Source organism: Phascolarctos cinereus, unplaced genomic scaffold, assembly GCF_003287225.1.
Source record: "Phascolarctos cinereus isolate Bilbo 61053 unplaced genomic scaffold, phaCin_HiC Scaffold_726;HRSCAF=1367, whole genome shotgun sequence".
NCBI lineage: Eukaryota > Metazoa > Chordata > Mammalia > Diprotodontia > Phascolarctidae > Phascolarctos > Phascolarctos cinereus.
This window is the reverse complement of record NW_027556098.1, coordinates 53,268,744-53,274,969: the sequence shown is the minus strand read 5'-3', so window position 1 is coordinate 53,274,969 and position 6,226 is coordinate 53,268,744. Positions and strand designations below refer to the sequence as shown.

Sequence of the window (6,226 nt, the reverse complement as noted above, 5' to 3'; positions counted from 1 at the left end):
GCCTTCTTTCAGCCAGACACAAGGTTAATTAAAACACCTGTTGGAGCGGCAAGGTTTTATGAATCTGCATTATTGTGACAGTTGTATTGACAAGCAGGCCAGACTGAATCTGAGCACTTTAATGGAAGCAAAATGGATCTTTTATACAGAAGACTGTAGAAATAGAGAAGGGGTCTAGATGGAATTAAGGGTAGGAAGTGTTGGGGGGCCATATAGACAGTGAACGGCTGAGCTAAGTTAGAGGTGACAGAGAATTGGAGGTTTGGGCGTGTGGCCACAATGAAAGGCCACTTGAAAGGATTACTGGTATGGGTCGATGCCTCAGGTGAACACCAGAGACTTGGCCATTTGGGAAAGTTCAAGGAGAGTTGATAGGGGCAAAGGGGGTGGTCCAGGGCCCATACCCATCAGAATGATGACAGTAATTTGTATTAATAGCATTCCCTCATACAGTAGTTACTGGAAATCAGTTAAATTCTGTCACATGTTTCTTAACAACTAAACTCTACCTAACACCTAAGGTAAAAGAATAATCAACAAATTCACATATTGTGCTTCATTTTCTTTAAATTTCCCTTTTCATTAATATCAAATTGGCATATACCAGAAAGCATGAAAATTTCCCCATACAAAGAAGAAAAAGAGGACTATATATGAAACCATGAATTTAAAGGTACAATATATAGAGTGCTAGGCTGGAGTGAGGAAGACCTGAGTTTAGATCCAACCTTAGACATTTACAGGCTTTGTGGCTCTAGGCAAATCATTTAACCCAGAGGTTCCCAAACTTATCTGGCCTACCATGCCTTTAAAAAAAAAATACTCAGTGCTTCCCTGGAAATCTACTTTGTTTAACCCTTTAAGAGTTTCTTCTTAAAAAAAATTTACATCATTTTTAAAAATATAATTTTTTCTTCCATTGGAGCATTTTTATTTGTATGTATGTTTTACATCCTTAGAAAAAGAATCCCAGGATTTTTCCTCCTGTGTGTTTTCATCTTGCTTCCTCATGGTCCATGATGCCAGCTGAGGTTGTAAGCACAATGAACCCAAACTGACGGGATGGTAGCAGATTATTCTGCCACTTTTCCAGATCTTTCAATTGAGCATCAAATCTGGGGCTGATTACACCACACTTGTTTAATCTGCCCGTGAGGTTCACGACAATTTTTCCTGCTCTGTGATCATCAGTGATCTCAAATTCACCAATGTAACCATGCTTCATCATCACAGTTAAGAACCGGACAATTACTTCAGAGCATGGCCTAATGAGAACCTGGCGTTTTACTCACTTTTCCACATTGTTGATGCTTTTGAGAGCATCTGCCAGGACATTCATGCGCACCATGGTGGCAGCGCTGCAAGACGCGGAAAGAAAAATATAAATTTTTGAAATGATGCATCTTAAATTTAATAATTTGTAAATTTGTGGGATTTTTCCTGCATTGAAATTTTGGTGACACAATATCACATCATGTAACCATATAGCATCATTGTAGACAAGTCATTACACACACACATATTCCTGCTGATGCATGCTGGACTTCTCAACAATAAATGATTCACTTGTCTGCCAACACTTTCCTGTTAAGATCTGTTGGTGGACTTGACCACTGATTGGTTATAGCTGGTATTTTGTGTGTTTATTTGGAAAATAATGTAATCTCTATCACTTTAATTCTATTACACAACATGAATGGTTTTTCAAAATTTTTTCTTCTTTTCTTTTCTTATGCTTCCACTCCTCATTTTTATTCAACACCCTTATTTTTATTCAACAATTGCACTCCAGGCTACCTACGACCCCCCTGGATCATTCATCCAGCACCCCCAAAGGGGCAATATAGCCCACTTTGGTAACCTATGAAACCTCTCAGCCTCATCTTCCTTATCTATAAAATGACAGTAATGTTAGCACCTACCTGCCAGAGTTATTGAGAGGATAAAATGAGATAATATTTGTAAAATCATTTTGTAAACTTTTTTTTTAAATTTTAATTTTTAGGCAATTGGGGTGTCATGGACACCTGCATCCACAGCAGTATTTATTTTCCGGTCGAGTATGAGAGAGATAAAGAAATATAAGAGGGCCAGGTGAGAGACAGGTAAAGGACCAGCTCCGTTTATTAATCTGAGGGTTAGGGTTTTTATACCTCATTCATGGGAACAGAACCCAGAGTAGCAAAGGCAAAAGTATCAACAATTATTTTTCTCATGGGAACAGTAACCAGGGGGAGTCCCCCCTTGAACTGTTTCCTCGCCTCCTGTAATCTTCCAGGTCCTTCTGTTCTCAAGACAGACAGAGCAAGGGAGGTTGGAGAGCCCACGTATCTGACCTAGGCAGCCATTGGCTAGAGGACAAACTACAGGTAATACCTGGCCTGGGCTGAATCCTCTGACTTGTCAGTGCTGGCCCTCTACATGGGGTTAAGTAACTTGCCCAGGGTCACACAGCTAGTAAGTGTCAAGTGTTTGGTCTGAGGCCAGATTTGAACTCAGGTCCTCCTGACACCAGGGCCAGTGCTCTATCCACTGTACCACCTAGCTGCCCCCATTTTGTAAACCTTGCAGAACTCTATAAATGCTACCTATTATTATCATTATTAAGAATATTTATACAGCCAGTATCTCTGATAAAGGCCTCATTTCTAAAACATATAGGCAACTGAGTCAAATTTCTAAGAATACAAGCCATTCCCCAATTGATAAATGCTCAAAGGATATGAATAGGCAGTTTTCAGAGGAAGAAATTAAAGCTATCTATAGTCACATGAAAAAATGTCTAAATGACTGTTGATCAGAGAAATGCAAATCAAAACAACTCTGAGGTACCACATCACACCTATCAGATTGGCTAACGTGAAAAAAATAGGAACATGATAAATATTGGAGATGTGGGAAAATTTGAATAACAATGCATTGTTGGTGAAGTTGTGAACTGATCTAGACATTCTGGAGAGCAATTCAGAACTATGCCCAAAGGACTATAAAATTGTGCAAACTCTTTTATCCAGTAATACCACTACTAGGTCTGTATCACAAAGGGATCATACACATGGGAAAAGGACCCACATATACAAAAATATTTATAACAGTGTAGTGGCATTTATAGTTTGTGTGGTGGCAAAGAACTGGAAATAGAGGGGATGCCCATCAATTGGGGAATGGCTGAACAAGTTGTAGTATATGAATGTAATAGAATACTATTGTGTTATAAGAAATGATGAGCTGGAAGACTTCAGAAAAACCTAGAAAGATTTATATGAACTGATGCTGAGTGAAATGAGCAGAACCAGAAGAATATTGCACACAGTAACAGTCACATTGTGTAATGACTGACTTTGATAGACTTAGCCCTTCCCAACAATGCAAGAATCTAGGACAGCTCCAAAAGACTTATGATGGAAAATGCTATTCACATCCAGAAAAAGAACCATGGAGTCTGAATACGGATGGAAGTATGCTATTTGCTCTCCTTTTCTTTTGTTTTTTGATTTGTTTTGTTTTATTTCTTCTTTCTCATGTTTCCTCCCATTAGTTCTAATTCTTCTATACATCATGACTAATGTGAAAATATACTTAGTATGAATGTATAAGTAGAGACTATATCAAATTACACTCCATCTTGGGGAAAAGGGAGGAGAGGAAGGGGTAGAAAATTTAAAACTCAAAAATCTTAAGGAAGAAAATATTGAAAACTAAAAATAAATACATTATTAAAAACATAAAAAAGAAAGAAAAAAGAATATTTAAAATTTGAGAAGTTGATTTAAACTTCTGAACTGTCTTCCAGTCTCTTCTGTACATTATTTAAATGATTTAGTGATTCTTTTCTTTCTTTTTTCCTTTTTTAATTTGATATCACTATCCCTACACTCCTATCTTGTCAAAAGCTCTTCCCCCGAAAAAAGCCCTCTCTTATAACAAATATAGTCAAGTAAAACAAATAAACATATTGTCCATGCCAAAAATGTATAGATGCTTCTGCAACTCTGGTCTATCACCTCTCTACCAAGAAAGGGGAAGAATGATTCATCTTGTTTTCTTGAGTTGTAAACTGGTCATTACAATGATCATCACTCTGAAGTCTTTCACTATATAAATTATTTTCCTGGTTTTGTTTACCACATTATATACCAATTCACTTAAGTTCTCCTGGGTTTCTCTGAATCTGCCCCTTTCATCGTCTCTTATGGTATTATAATAATATCTTTACATTGATATACCATAATTTGTTCAATCACTCCCGCAATTTATGGGCACCTCCTTATTTTCCAATTCTTTGCAACAACAAAATTATAGATGTTTTTGTGCATATGGGCCCTTTTCCTCTTTGACTGATCTATTTGAGTATATGCTAAGCAAAATAGTATTCCTAGGTCAAAGGGTATATGCAGTTCAATAACTTTTTAGGTATACAACTGCTATATAGAATGATTAGATTTGCAGCTCTACCAACAGTGAGTTATTGGTTTCCCTGTCCTCCCAAGTCACCTCCAGCAACTTTCACTTCTACTTTTTGTTGTCTTTGCCAATCTGCTAGTTGTGAGCTAGAATTTCATAGTTATTTAGGTTTGTAATTCTTCCTTTTTTTTCTTTTTCTTTCTTTTTCTTTTAGTGATTTAGAGCTTTTATCATATGGTTGTTGACAGCTTGCATTTCTTTTTTTGAGAGTTGACTTTTCATATTGTTTGTGCATTTATCTATTGGGGAAAGACTCCTGTTCATATATATTTGAGTCAATTACCTATATATCTTCTTCATAAGAACTTTGATAGATGAAGTATGGCTTAGTGGCTAGGATACTGGTATCAGAGCTAGGAAGACCTGGGTTAAAGTCCTGCCTCCTACATATTTAGTTTGTGTGATACCAGATATGTTATGTAAGTTCTCAGTGTTCTAAGCATCTCTCTAAGAATATAAAAGTTACAGAGAAGATACCAACCTGCATTTGTAGAGGGACTATCCTCACTAGACAGTTCTCCATATCATAGGTTTAGGCCTTATCCCTATTAGACCTCTATCAGAGAAGTTTGCTACATAGATTTTTTTCCTCAATTGATTCCTTTCTAATTTCTAAAACTTCATTGATTATATTTGTTCAAAACTTCAATTTTATGTCATTGAAATTGCTCATTTTCCCACCTGTGGTTCTCTCTATTCCTTGTTCAGTCAAAAATGCTCCCCCAATCTGTAGTTGTAAAATACACCTGCTTCCATTCTGCTCTAAATTAAGTGTGCTATAACATGTTATATCTAGGGTGGTATCCATTTATAGCTTATTATGGTATATCATGTGAGGTGCTGAACTTAAACTGAGTTGTGCCAGAATACTTTCAAGTTTCCCAGAAGTTTTTTTTCCTTTTGCATTTTTATCCTGAACTTAACAAACATGAAATCAAATGAGCATTTCAATATCCATCATAGAACAAGAGAGTATTGTACATTGAAGCTGCAAATCTATATTATGCAGATCTTACTTTTTTTTTCCAAGTACTGAATGAATTCAACATGTGACTCTCAAAATTATCCTTTTTATCTGCAATTCTTTCTGCCTGTCCTTCTGTTTATGTCTCATGGAGGGGAGGAGGGGTACTCTATTCCTAGCATCCTTTTCCTTCTAACCTTCCCCCCAATTCCTTCCCAAAAGGAAAACAAAACACTTGTAACAAATAAATATGCATAGTAAATAAAAATAAATCCCACATTGGCTAGACCCAAAAAATGTTGAAAAATATATGTTTCATCATCATTCCTTTGGAATCATGGTTGATCATTACATTGATTAGAGTTCTTAAGTCTTTCAAAGTTTTTTTAATTTTGTTGTTATTGTACAAATTATTTTATGGGTTCTGCTCATTTCACTCTGCATCAGTTCATATTAAATCTTCCAGGTTTCTCTAAAACCATCCCTTTCATCATTTTTTTTAAACTTGAAGCAATGGTTTTTATTACAATGTTCAGAAGAATGCAGAAAATGAAACAATGAAACAATATTTATAAATACTATGAAAACAAGAACATAAGTATGCCCCTCTACCTGAAACTATGGCTAGCTGGGGTTGTGAACTGCTTAAACCTTTGCATATCTTTCAGTCACCTCATACTCTGAAACACAGAGCAAGTTATCCTTATTATAAGACCACCAAGAAGAAAAAACCAACGTTATGTTCAACAGACAATTAAGCTAGCCTTTTCTGTATCCAAAGTCCTTTGGCCCCTCAGC

At 36.3% G+C, this 6,226-nt stretch overlaps 1 pseudogene; it reads right to left on the bottom strand.

The window, feature by feature from the left end:
• Positions 1-921: 921 nt before the first annotated feature.
• Positions 922-1,362, bottom strand: LOC110214883 (small ribosomal subunit protein uS8 pseudogene; annotated as a pseudogene).
• Positions 1,363-6,226: the final 4,864 nt, after the last annotated feature.